At 43.3% G+C, this 13,604-nt stretch overlaps 1 protein-coding gene and 1 pseudogene across 1 annotated transcript in view; both read left to right on the top strand.

The window, feature by feature from the left end:
- Gpm6b (glycoprotein M6B) overlaps positions 1–13,604 on the top strand; it is a 150,139-nt gene that overhangs the window by 70,535 nt on the left and 66,000 nt on the right. The window lies entirely within an intron of this gene.
- LOC148117450 (activator of 90 kDa heat shock protein ATPase homolog 1 pseudogene) lies at positions 3,664–4,292 on the top strand (annotated as a pseudogene).

Genomic DNA, 13,604 nt, shown 5'->3' with positions numbered 1-13,604 from the left:
ATATTATTTATCACCATGATTGCCAAAACTAGAGTTAAGAGCCAAAGTAATAGATATCAATCAGCTAAATTAAAAAAAGTGTTTTATCTATATGAGTTTTTCCCTGCATGGATATGTGTGTACCATGTGTTCAGTGCCTGCAGAAACCAGTACTGGGTGCCAGATCTCCTGGAGCTGGAGTTATAGGTGGTTGGGAGACGTGGGTGACTGAATCCAGATTCTCTGCAAAAGCAGTATGTGCTCGTTACCACCGAGCCATCTCTCCAGCCTCTTCCTCGTCAGTTCAAATTTTATCTGAGTGATTTTGAACATAAAATCTAAACTAAAAGCATATTTATTTATTTATTTATTTATTTATTTAGGACAAGGAGTTACTATGCTGCTTAGGCTAGTTCTTGAAGTCCTATGTTCCTCCCTTAGCCACCATAGTAGCTGAGACAAACACAAGCGCCAAATATAGGCAGCTGAAACCAAACAAAAGTCCCACTTTACTTAGAGAGGTGTAAACATGTTGAGAAGCTGGTCATTCTGTGGGTCTCATATCCAGTTAGGAAAAAACTTGACAGTTGCCAAAAATGCTTATCTGATGAGATCGAGAGGACAAAAGTGGATAATTAGTACACCAGGAACAAAAGCACTTCAGTTCCTTCCTGCGGGATTTTCAGATCTGCTTTTCTTAAGTGGCTTTCTTTAAAGCTGCAAAACTAGCTGGACCTGGTGGTCTATGCCTTCAGTCCCAGCAGAAGCAGGGGACTGTCTTTGAGTTCAAAGCCAACCTGATCTCTATAGTGCATTCCAGGCTAGCCAGGGCTACATAGTTAAGACCCTACCTCAAAAACAAAACAAACAAAAAAACCCTCAAACTAAACACATTTCTTTGCAGCGCTTATAGGAGTGCTATGCTCTTACTGGGCTTCAGATAGGAACCATTTTTAAAAACTAAATCTTTTGCCATCACAGAGATTACTCTGGAGATATCCTCAGTGTGTACATATCTACATATTTATACCCAAACATGGATCTGAACTCTGAACCCCAGGTTCCTTTCTATTTGAAATGAAAGTCGTCTTTTGCTTTTCTCAGAAAGAATTCTGTAATATTTGTGAGAAGTGTTCTTCAAATCCACAAAAACTCAGGTGATTCAAAGAAAGAAAAAAAAGGGTTGGTGATGGGGATGAGGAAACTCTAATAAGGATCATCTTGTTTTTCTTGTCAGATTCCAGGTACAAAATCCACCTGGCCCAACTAGGAGGCTCTTCTTCCACCTCACAGCGAAATTGTTTTGTTTTGTGTGTTAGCACTGAGGGATGTCTGTTGTCACTACTTTTGTGATCTCAGTTGCCAAAGAGAGGAGACACGGATTTTTTTTTCTTAACCTGGGACCTGCATGAAGAACAGCGGTAAAACAGAGACGAAAGGAATGATGCAGCATTATCCATTTATTTCCGCCACTCTGCAGCCTTATTTCCAACACCGTTGAGTACTCTGTGGGTGGCAGGATCGTGTGTGGGAAAGAGCTTAGTTATAATAGCTGACATTTATTGAACGCCTGCTATTCTAAGCACATTATATGTATTAACTCATTTGATCCCCATGACAACCACATGGATTAGCAGAGTTCAAATCCTAACTCCTCCACTTCCTTGTGGTAGAAAGTTGTGCAACTTCACTGTTTTGGGTGAGCTGCAACTACCAAACCTGAGGGTTGGTGTTAGCATGAAACGAAAAGGCATTTGTAATTGGCTTTAGTATATAAAAGAATTCACTGGAACATAAAACTCAGTTTAGACTAAGATTTGTACGTTAATGTTCATTGCAGCATAATTCATAATGGCTGCAAACTTGAAACAATCCAAATGTGATTTTAAAAGATTCTATAGAATCTATGACATATAGATTCTATAGAATGCTACTGAGCAATGAAAGGGAAAATCAGGGATATGGGAAAGGAGGTGAGTTGCAGAAAGGCATGAACAGAGGGAACTGTTTTGTATCTTGATTATTGTAATTATACAACTGCATATAATTACTAAGTTTCATTAAATTATACACTTAAAATAGGTGAAATGTAATGCATGTAAATTATACCCCAAAGCTTGAAGTTGCTACAAATTATAAAACTGCTGAACATTAGTCTTTCTTGTATTTTGGAAAAGGTGAATGAAAAAAATCTTAGAATGGATATTTTTTAGAGACCGTTTGCATTTTCTAAAGAACTATTCATTTTATTTTGAAGTATCTGTGTGTGTGTGTGTGTGTGTGTGTGTGTGTGTGTGTATGCGTGTGTGTGTGCGCATGCCTCAGAGGAGGGTGTTACATCCCCTGGAGCTGGAGTTACAAGCAGTCACGAGCTCTCTGATGTGGCTGCGAGGAAATGAACATGGGTCCTCTGCAAGAGTAGCATGCACTCTTAACAGCTGAACTAGCTCTCCAGCCCTATTAGAACTGTTTCTAAGAGGAAGTAATACAGATGCTACTGAGACTTCACACACCAGTATACTGTCAAAGGCGCAAAGCAAGAAGCCAGAGGGACTTAGAATAATCTGTATCCTTTCAGCAATTATAGGGAAGTTACATCAAAACCATCATAAAATCCCATGAGAATTTGAGGTGTGTTGTTACTGGAGTCCTAGAAGACAAATCTGGCTGGGCATGGAGATAGAGATAGACACATTAGGTCCAAAAAGGAAAGGCAGAAAAAGGATTGTAATCCTAAGTAGCTATGAACTTCAGAGAAGAAAGCAAACAGAATGATCATGGACACTACAAAAGATGCTCATATGGGAAGATGGACACTACACGAAACACTCCTTACCTTATGCTAAAGTAGGAAATAGATGGTTTTGCGTGGTGTCCGTGAGTACTGAAGCATCAGGGTACTATATCTGTAGCACAGATGTGATGAGCATCTCATATAAACACGTTTTCAAACCACTAGTACATGGGGCTCCCTCTCCTCTCGACTTCTTTAGAATTATCAGCATCCCACAAGTCCAATCGAATTCTTTATGCCTTCTGGTATACTTCAGGTATAATTCCTTATGGCATCTTCACATTGTTAACACACACACACACACACACACACACACACACACACACACACACACACATACACACGGCTCTCTTCCTAAAGGATATAAGAGATAGTTTATTCTGGAGCCATTTTGAGTAACCATGGCCTGGGAACACAAATTGAGGTGACTACGAATTTTATTTTCCAACATGGAAGCAGTTTTGTGACATTTTTATAGTTTTAAAGGACAAAAAAGTCATAGATTGGAAAAGCAAGCCAGGAGGTGCTACTGCCGCTTCTACTAGTTTCCAGGTGCTGCCAGGCAGCTGGGACCGAGCGGTCCTGAGGCTGTGGCTGTGGCTGTGGCTGAGGCGGCTTGGGAACTAGTATCGGTGCGATAAGTGAGCTGATGGCCAAGTGGGGTGAGGGAGATCCGCGCTGGGTCTTGAAGGAGTGGACAGATGCCACCATTAATATCCAGAAAGGCAAACTTAACTTTCTTTTATGAGTAGACCATCAAACTGAGCTGGACAGGTACCTCTAAGTCAGGAGTGTAATACAAAGGACATGTGGAAATCCCCAGTTTGTCTCATGAAAACAGGGTGGATGAAGTGGCAATTAGTGTGCGCCTTGCAAAGTCGAGACTGACACAAATCCCATGGCCTTAATGAAGGAAAAAGGGGTGAAACGTCTAAGAGAAGCAGTGGGGATTTACATCAGCACCCTCAAAACAGAGTTCACTCAGGGCATGATTTTGCCCACAGTGAACGGAGAGTCGGTAGACCCAGTGGGTCCGTCAGCACTAAAGACTGAGGTATGCCAGGCTAAGTCTGCTCCTTCCAAAAGCCAGGCCAAACCTGTTGGTGTCAAAATCCTCACTTGTAAGACTTCCCTTAAAGAGACCTTCCTGACGTCACCAGACAAGCTCTAAAGAATGTTTATCACCTCGGAGCTGGTGCAGGCCTTTCCCCATGCTCCTGCAACCTTAGAAGCAGACAAAGGTGGGACACTCCGCATGGTTGATGGCAACGTCACCGGAGAGTTTACTGATCTGGTCCCTAAGAAACACATCGCTATGAAGCGGCAGTTTAAGCCATGGCTAGAGGGGCACTTTGCTACCATTACCTTGACCTTTGTTGGCAAGAACGGAGAGACAGAGCTGTGCATGAAAGGCCAGAGCATCCCTGCTCCTGAGGAAGAGCGGACGTGGCGAGGCTGGCAACGGTACTACTTTGAGGGCATCAAGCAGACCTTTGGCTGTGGCACTCACTTGTTTTAGGGCCAGCAGCAGGGTTCCAGCCTGTTTGACACTTCAGCCCAACCTGCTCATGATGGGCTTGTGACCACAGGATTGCATCATTCCAGCTGCTAACTTGGGGCTGGGCCCCCCTTCCACATACACCTTGGGTCTGTGCATGTTTTCTGCTGGGTGAAATCTGAGGGTGATTTCTCTTTTATGTGTACAGACACTAAATAAGTAGAATTTTAAAAGAAAAAAAGAAAGAAAGTCATAGATTAAGGCAAATTTAAAATACAATGGTGGGTACAACAGAGAGGTGGGCATAGCCATGATGGGGGAAGGTTTTCTGTGGGCCCAAGATGCTGTCTGATGGCATTCTTGTTGATGGAAGCTAGTATTTGGGGTTACTAGATGTCAAAAGGTTTCTGTTAGTCACAAGATATTAATTCTAACTCAGAGGTGAGCAAAGAATGCCCATGCTGGAGGAGAAGAACGAGCTGAAGATAAGGTAATTAATATAAGATAATTAATACATCTCTGGACGTTTCCCATCCTAGTCTTTCCACAGTACTAAAGTTCTAATCAATCAGTTTCGGCAGACTCAGGTGCTTTCTTTAAAAAAAAATATATATTAATTCTTTGGGAATTTCACATCATGAACCTAATTCTGCTCACCTACTGGTCCCCCCATATCCTCCCCTCACCCCCACAGTGTCCCCACAAAAGAAAAATTTAAAAATCAAACCAAAACAAGCCACAGCAAGCAAGCAAACACACAAACAAAAACAAGAATAAGACAGAACAACTACAAAAAAAAATACTCTTCACTTCTCCATCTTTCCCACCGATCCAACACTTCTTCTTTCATCTTGGTAACGTTGGGAGCCGTGTGTCACATGGTGCGCCCTTTGGTCCAGTCGGCTGTACTAGCAAATGTTCACTGCAATGAGTCACTGGGCTGGTTCAAGAACACTGGTTTCTGGTACACCCACGTCACTGGGTCCTCACGGCAACTCCTCCGGGATAGCCTGTGGCCACCCCAAGTCGTGGAGATCCTTCAGGGGTTGTTCCCCAGGGCCAGTTCCTTCCTGAGCTCCAGCAGGTCCTAGATGAGGAAGGGGTTAGGGTGGACCTGGCTGCAAACACAGTTTATTTTCAGGAGTTTCTCTTCACAATACCTACTTAGTTTTGGTTGACTGTCTGTTTGAGTTATTATTGTTCCTTGAGGCAGGATTTTGTGAAGCTCAGGCTAACCTCAAAGTGGCTATGTAGCTGAAGATGACCTAGAACTTCTGATTCTCCTGCCTCTACCACCCAGTGCTGGGGTTATAGACATGGACCACAATGCTTGGTTTATACGGTCCTGAAAATGGAACTTAGGGTCCCCTGCATGGTTAGGCAAGCATTCTACCAACTAAGCTATATCCCAAGCCCGAATTCCTGACCTATTTCTTATGGTGTGCCCGACTCTACACCTACAGCACATGCATGCACACATATACACACAAAAGGAAAAACACCGCCCTGATCTGTGTGCTGTGTGCCTCGTTAAGGCACAGACTCCAGAAGAAGCTGGTATTGTGAGTCTCTGATGTCCTTGCACCCTACTACTGTCCAGTGGGTGCTCAAGAAATGCTTATTGAAAGAAGGAATTTAGGTCATTTCCATTGTAGATGACATGCAGCTATCAGATTCGTCTTATAAAATAAACCCAAGGTATGGGGTAATGGCATCATCACCAAAATACAGTTCTCACCTCAAAGGAGATAAGAGCTAGTTTATTCTAGAGCCAGATATGAATAACCATGGCTGAGGAACATAGATGCAGGTTTCCCAAAAGCCCATGTTCCAATGTGGTAACATATCATGAAATTTTTATAGTAACCAAACAAGAAAATCATAAATTAAGACTTTTGGCTTGGCATGATGGCTCAAGCCTTTAATCCCAGCTCTCAGGAGGCAGAGGCAGGTGGATCTCTGAATTTGAGGCCAGCCTGGTCTACAGAGTGAGTTCCAGGACAGCCAAAGTTACGTAGTATAATCCTTTCTCAAAAACAAATCAACAAAAGAGATTTTAGCAAATAATTACTGCTTCTTTCTGGATTGTTTTGCCTCACTTCTGCAAGGCAGAATAATGAGCGACTCCTATAGATGCCCTGGCCAATACTCCCCAGAACCTGTGAATCTCCTACCTTACACAGTGAGAGAAACTTTGCTAGAATGTGATTTAACGTCTGACTGGGTGAACTGTCATTGCAGGGGTCCTTAAGAGTCAGGAGAGTCTGAAGAAAACTGGCAAAGTGTGTCTTCCCAAGGCTTGAATATCTTTGCATTCATACCCTGGGCTCACCTGGGGGGTACTGACTAGCTGGATCTGGAGGAAGAACTGTGTTGTGGAGGAGCAGGCGGCTTTACAACATAATGGCCCTCCTGAGATGCAAAGCAGGTGATGCCCAGGCTGGCTGCCACTGCCCCCCTCCCACACTTTGAATAGGAAGGCTGACTGATCCTTTCGTTGTCTAGATTCTCTCTCCTTAATCACCTTTGGCCTACTTGACTAAAATATTAGAATCCGTTGGGAGCTCCTTTTTAGAAGCATGTAGATAATTAGAAGATGTTTGCAGAGAAGCCACAAAGACTTGGAGGAGAGCCAATCTGTGGGACAAGTAAAAGCTACAATTATTCCACCATAAGCAGAGATGGCTAAAAGAGGATTTAATAGTGATATGAAAGAAACTGGACAGGCAGCAAGCAGGAAAATGGTAATTAACTATTAACAACTAGGAATCGCCACAAGGATCCCAGTGTTGGAAATGGGGTTCTTTGACTGACAGGAGCCGCAAAGGGCTCTGGTGTCCATCTTGTTGCATTCCTTCATTTGCTAGACTTTGAAACCAAAGCCAAGAGTGACCCCCGAGGAGGTCATCAAATAATGACAGAGGATGATCTAGAATTGGGGCTTAACCTTGTGCACTGAGTGAACCATCTCAGTTGGAGGCTGTGCTGTAAGTAAGTATACAGATTCGGGGGTTGCTCCTGGCTTTGGAGTGATTTAAAATAGAAACTGTCTCCTAGGAAGGTACCTGCTCTAGGCTTTGGTCACATGGGTTATACTGATAGCCGGGGGGGGGGGGGGCGGGGGTGCCAAACTCATCAAGTGAATACTTAGAATTTGCGTACTTGATCGTGAGCCTGCTATTTAGTTATTTTAAATATTCTTACTAGCATTTTGGAAAATGAATGCATTGAACTCTTCTTCCTCCTAACAGTAAATGCAAAGCAGTCCAAATGCCTTTTGAAGGAGACTGGCTATGTAAGCCATGGTTTATTCCTGTCACGAATTTCTACACAGCTCTGAGAGTGAATAAGCTACCGGAACATGCAGCAAGGCAGCAGAGTATCTCAAGAGAACGTTTCATAGAATTCCACTTCTAGAAAAGCCCAAACTGAGCAAGTTTATTAGTGGCATTATAAGTCTGGGTCAAGGGCTGGGAAAATGGCTCAGTGGGTGGACAAGCATGAGGATCTGAGTTCGAATCCCCAACACAAATGTAAACCACCCGGCATTGTTATGCTTGCCTGTAACCCGAGCATTTTCTTTCCGTGCATGTAGTCTATTAAGCTTTGATGATTTTGGAGAACTAGGCATTCAAAATAGCTGCACCGATAGAGAATCCCTAGAAAAATACTTGCTCTAAAGAGAAAAATGCGTGTTCAGGAATTTGTGTATTTAAATCCCTACTTCCAAACCGAAGGCTATCTATTCTGTATCCTGCTTTCTCGCTGGGCTGGTACAGTCTTTCATGAAAATCCCTGAAGCCAGTATTAGCCCTGTTCCTTCTTGGCCCTTTGTAGTGCTGAAGAATGAAAGAATGGGGTCATTTTTTTCTCTCTCTCTCAAGCAGCAGCTAGCGATAAATAGTAATTTTGTTCGGAGACAGTTTTGTCATGCCGGGCACATTTCCCTGCGGCAGCCTGGAGTGAGCTGCGGTTCAGTTCAAATGGTGTGAAGTAGTTCAAGGCAAGCATCTGGCCAATCAGAGTCGATCCCAGGGAGCCATGGTTTGCCCGAAGCCACATTCACTTCCTGCCTTTGGTGGTATACAATCAAACTAACTGGCTGGCTAATCTGAAAAGACTTCATCTTGCTAGACAGTGCAGGGAAGATTTGGCATGGCAGAGCCATCGCTGAAGGGGAGTGGGAGTGTGTGTGTGTGTGTGTGTGTGTGTGCATGTGTGTGTGTGTGTGTGTGTGCGCGCGCGCGTGTGTGTGTGTGTGTGTGTGTGTGTGTGTGTGGTGTGCGTGTATGTGCACTTGTGTCTGTCTGTCTGTCTCCTTTCCATAAGAGAATTTAGGTGATGAACTATTCTCTAAGGGACAATGACCTTCTCCCCCTCATCACCAACTCCCTTATCAAGCCGCTTCAGGTTGCCTAATTGTGTGGATATGGTTGATGCTGAGTGCTGGTTTTCCTTTCTAGATTCTGGAACTTTGCCATGGGTAGGCAGAGGATGCTTGTGTGCCCAGCCTGCCTCTTAAATGGGCTTCTCTGGGTAGAACTTTTATATAGGGCAGAGCATGCCAGATATCAGCTTTCCTGGGAGGGAGAGGGCAGAAGAAAGTCTGCATACGGGTCCTCCTGGGCTCTGCGCCATGTTTTCCCCTTAGGATCTGTTGGTACACCATTATGCATTTGCTGTAATAAACACTGCCTGGAAGTTCAAGGTGCTGGGTCCTGTGAAGTCTTCTATGAAATCTTTGTGCATAGGGTGGTCTTGGGGACAAACACAGGAAACAGCGTTTCAACTTTTCTTTCTCCTAGCACACATGTGGTCGGAAGGTACCAGGTGTGCTGCAGAGGAAACGAGAACAAGGTGTGGAATGGCGGGTCCCTTGGGGGTCACAGTCATAAATTCACTGACTCGTTGATGCAGGAACCCCATTTTTACATATGTTCTGTACCCATGCCCGTACCATGTGATGTCTATACAAAGTGAAGTTGTAATCTCCATCCCCAAACTTTAGTAACAAAACACCAGAATTCTGTTTGTCCTGTGGGAGGTTGGGAGAATTTGGAAAGATAAGTTATGGGAGAGTAGGGACAGGCGAGCATAAAAAGCAGGATCCACTGCAAGGCCTGGTGGTGTACACCCAGAATCCCTGGACTGAGGAGACTGATGCAGGATGCTTGCTGTCTGCTTGAGGCTACATAGCAAGACTTTTGTCTCAAAGACAAAAACCCCACCAAGCAAAATCAGATGAAGATATTGAGTAATGAGTCTAGTATCTGATTTTATCTATGCAATAACTTTTTTTTCCTGTTGAGACAGGGTCTGCTGTCCTCCCACCTCAATCTCCCAAGTACTGGGATTGCAGGTGTACCCCACCACATGGCGCTTGCACTCTGTTCTTTATTGGTAGCATTTTGTCAGTTGAGCCAATTAGAACAATTTTAAAGAATAAATGAAAATGGTTAAATGTAAATGGCATGCGTCAACATCAAACTAGCATTCTTGGAGATAAGAAGTGCATGCTTGCTTGACACCTTCAATCCCAGCATTTGAGAGGCATAGGCAGGTGGATTTTTGTGAATTCAAGGCCAGTCTGGGCTATAGAGTAAGTCACAAGATAACCAGAACGACTTAATAGACGCTGTCTCAAAAGGGGGGGGGGTGGTGTGCATTCTTCCAGCTGTTACCTTTGCTTGTACCACAGCACATGATTCAGCCTCCTGTTTTAATAACTAAATTCTTGTTGAAACATGACCATGACCACTCTTCACGTAGTGCTCAGAGCTGTTTTTTGTGCAAGAATTAATGGTAGAAATGAGACGTGGTAACAAAGGTCACATGGACAGCAAAATTTCAAATATTTGCTCTCTAGCTTGGGGGGCTCGTTTTATAATTTTGTTTTCATAAGAAATTGCCTATGTGCTCCATTATTAACTGAAGTATCATTATTGGATGTATGATTGTATTTTATTGTTGTTGTTGTTGTTTTTCAAGATAGGGTTTCTCTGTGTTGTCCTGTCTGTCCTAGAACTCACTCTGTAGACCAGGCTGGCCTCCAACTCAGAGATCTATCTGCCTCTGCCTCTGCCTCTGCCTCTGCCTCTGCCTCTGCCTCTGCCTCTGCCTCTGCCTCCACCTCCCAAGTGCTGATTAAAGGCATGTGCCACCACTGCCCACTGTTTTATTATATTTTTAAACATTTTTTAATTTTCGTTTTAATAACATTTTATTACACTTTTTATTGTTTCTATGTATGTGTAACGACATGACGTTCAGAGGACAGCTTGAGGGAGTTGCTTCTTTTTTGCCATCTAGTGAGTCCTGGGGATTGAACTTAGATCATCAAGCTTGATAGCAACTTGACTTTACCCAGTGAGCCAGCTCCCAGGCCTATTATTTGCCAGTCTGTGTTCATGGGGGTTGAAGTTGGAAGTGGGGTTGGGCAATAACCCTCAAGACCAACCCTTCTGTCACTAGTTCCTACAGCTAAACTTCACCTCCTGCCGGCTCTCCAACCTCCCAAAAGCACACTACCAGCTGAGGACCAAGTATTCAAAGCCATGGGTCCTCAGAGGGAGGGCATTTTACATTCAACCCAGAACAATCATGGTGTTGATGACTTTGCAACTTCTGTGCAAGGGGGAATTGCTAGCTTTATTGTCTTAATATTATGATGACTGTTAGGAGAATCCAGAATAATCGATTGCATTTAGCTTTAAGCTGATTATACTCAATTGTTCCATCATGCATTTGTTTATATTTACAGTGCACTCATGCATACATCAGCCTCCAGGAAGTGACTCTGTGCCCAAAAGAACCGAGAGTGTACAGCAATACATGATTATGTCCAAATGAATGGGGCAGGAGATTGGCGGTGCTACAAGCATTCCCAGAATACTGGAGTTGTAAAGAAAGGACTTGGGGACATCCAGACAGCTCTGTCCCTGACAATCTTTCTAATCAGCCCTTTTTTCTCTATTTCTGTTAGAACACGTTCCAAGAAACAATCGTCTCATTACTCTACCAGCACTTTACTTATTTCTTACACATCTGTTTACATACATCATCTTGCTGGTTTGCGACAGTGTGTTGCTGCTATACAGCCCTGGATATCCTGGATCTTACTATATAGTCCAGACTGACCTCAAACTCATAGTATGGCTCTTGCTGAAACTATAGGTGTGCACTACCATGCTTGCCTGTAAATGTGTGTGTGTGTGTGTGTGTGTGTGTGTGTATTTGAAATAGGATCTCGTGCAGTCTAGTTTAGCCTAGAACTCACTGTGTAGCTGAGGATGCCTCTGAACTCTTAATCCTTTTGCTGCTGCCTCCCTAGAGTTAGGATTATGGGCATGAGCCGCCATGCCCTGACTTCCCTTTATATTCTTCTTCCTTTCACCATCTTTGTCACTTTGTGCCTGTTGAGAAGTGAGACATGCATGTGTGTGCTCAGGAAGTGGATGGTGGATGTCTTTCTCAATCTCCTTCCATCATATTAAAATTGTGATTTATCGTTATTGTATTTGGAGGTTAGAGGGCAACTTTGAGGAGCGGATTCTCTCCTTGTACCTTGTTTGTTTCTTTGTTTGGGTTTCTGTTTAGTCTGCCCCATGATGTACCCAAGACCGGCTAGTCTGTGCGCTTCTAGCTGATTCTCTTGTCTCTGCTTCCCATCCTGTCTCAGGAGCGCCAGGAGTCCAGATGTGTGCCACTACACCTGGCTTTTTATAAAGGTCCCATGGTTGAATTCAGGTAGTTAAGCTGCACAGCAGGCTCTTTTACCCACTGAGCCAGCTCACCAACCCCCACCTTATTTTCTTTCTTTTGTTTTACTTTTTTCCTCACCTTATTTTTTGAGACAGGGTTTCTTACTGAACCTGAAGTTCATCGGTTTAGCTCCATCAGATGGCCAGCAAGCCCCAGGGACCCCTCCTGACTCTGCCTCCACAGCAGGGCAATGACAGGCCTATACCTGCCAGGTCAGGCTATTGACATGGGTACTAGGGTCTGACCTTCCACCTTCATGCTTACCCTCCAAGTGCTTTCCCAAGAGAGCCAGCTCTCCTGCACCACTGAGCTTTTCTGTTAGGTGTCTGTATTACTGACATTTGCTTACACACTATTTCTATCCCAGGGAAGTGCCCTTTAAAAAGTGATCATAGGATTGTGCTTTCATAAGACAATAAGACTATCATAAGACAAGCCCCTCTCCATCCAGGATAGCCTCCACAGTCAGAAAGATGAAGTCCCAGGGCGAAATTTTGTGAGGGTGTTTAGGGTGTAGAGGAGCTGGCTAAGGGACATTTGTAACATGCAACAGAAGAAGTTGGAGTCGCAGGGAATGTGTTGGAAGTTCTTGATTTCTTTGCAGGGGTGACAACTGTCTTCATATCTTTGTGATGGCCATTGAATATTCATGTAGTTCTAGGCTTAGATATAGGGAAAATGTAGGTGTTTCTTTTCTACTTCACCTTTGATGTCTTGAAACAAAGGTGGTTAAAAGCTTGCAGTGAAGTCTGGGGGCGTAACTCAGTGGTGGTGTACCTTCCTAGCACGTACAAAGCCCTGGGTTCCATGCCCAGCACCATTTAAAAACAGAGTGATAGGAAATTTTGATGAACAATTAATATTTAAAACACTGTTTTAGTCAAGTTACTTGGGAAAGAACCTTGATAGACGGTGAATGTTAAAGTCATCATTTGGAGGGCCCTTTTGGCTTTACTACAAAGTCCAATATTGGGAATTACTCATTTGGCATGATCTATAGAGGCCATTTTCTAATGCAGTAGCATTAATCTCCTTGCAGCTGAGTAGCTAGTGGATTAGCAAACACATTTCCTGTAAAGAGAGGGCTATGGAGAGGGCCTGAGTAAATGCTGAGGAGGGGGCTGAATAGAACCATAATTCATATATTCAATCTATGTAAAATGAAATGTAAATGGGATTAGTACTGAGTTAGAATTTAGATAGGGTGTTTATACATTTCTTTGAGAAATAATACACTGGAATCTATAAAGACCAGAGATCCTTATTTGTTGAAAGAAAATTTTGAGAGACAAAGTCACTGGCAAATAATACAATGTGATTTCAGAAAATTTAACTGGATTTATTTAATGTGTTGTCGATGATTGTTAGGTTTTTAAAAAATTGCTTTTTCTTCCATTTTCCTTCATTTTTAGCATTATTGCAGATTGAACCCAAGGCTTTGTTATAAGAGGCAAGAGTTTAAGCATCAAGCCACATCCACTGCCCCTTTAAAAGTAGGCGTGACATGGGCTACTTAAGACATTGTCTCAGTAAAGAGTGGTGGAATGTCAATGACTTAAATAAAACATTCAT

Source organism: Myodes glareolus, chromosome X (genome assembly GCF_982192425.1).
Source record: "Myodes glareolus chromosome X, mMyoGla1.1, whole genome shotgun sequence".
NCBI classification, from domain to species: domain Eukaryota; kingdom Metazoa; phylum Chordata; class Mammalia; order Rodentia; family Cricetidae; genus Myodes; species Myodes glareolus.
Note: the sequence above shows the minus strand (reverse complement) of the source record. Positions and strands in the feature narration are given on the sequence as shown.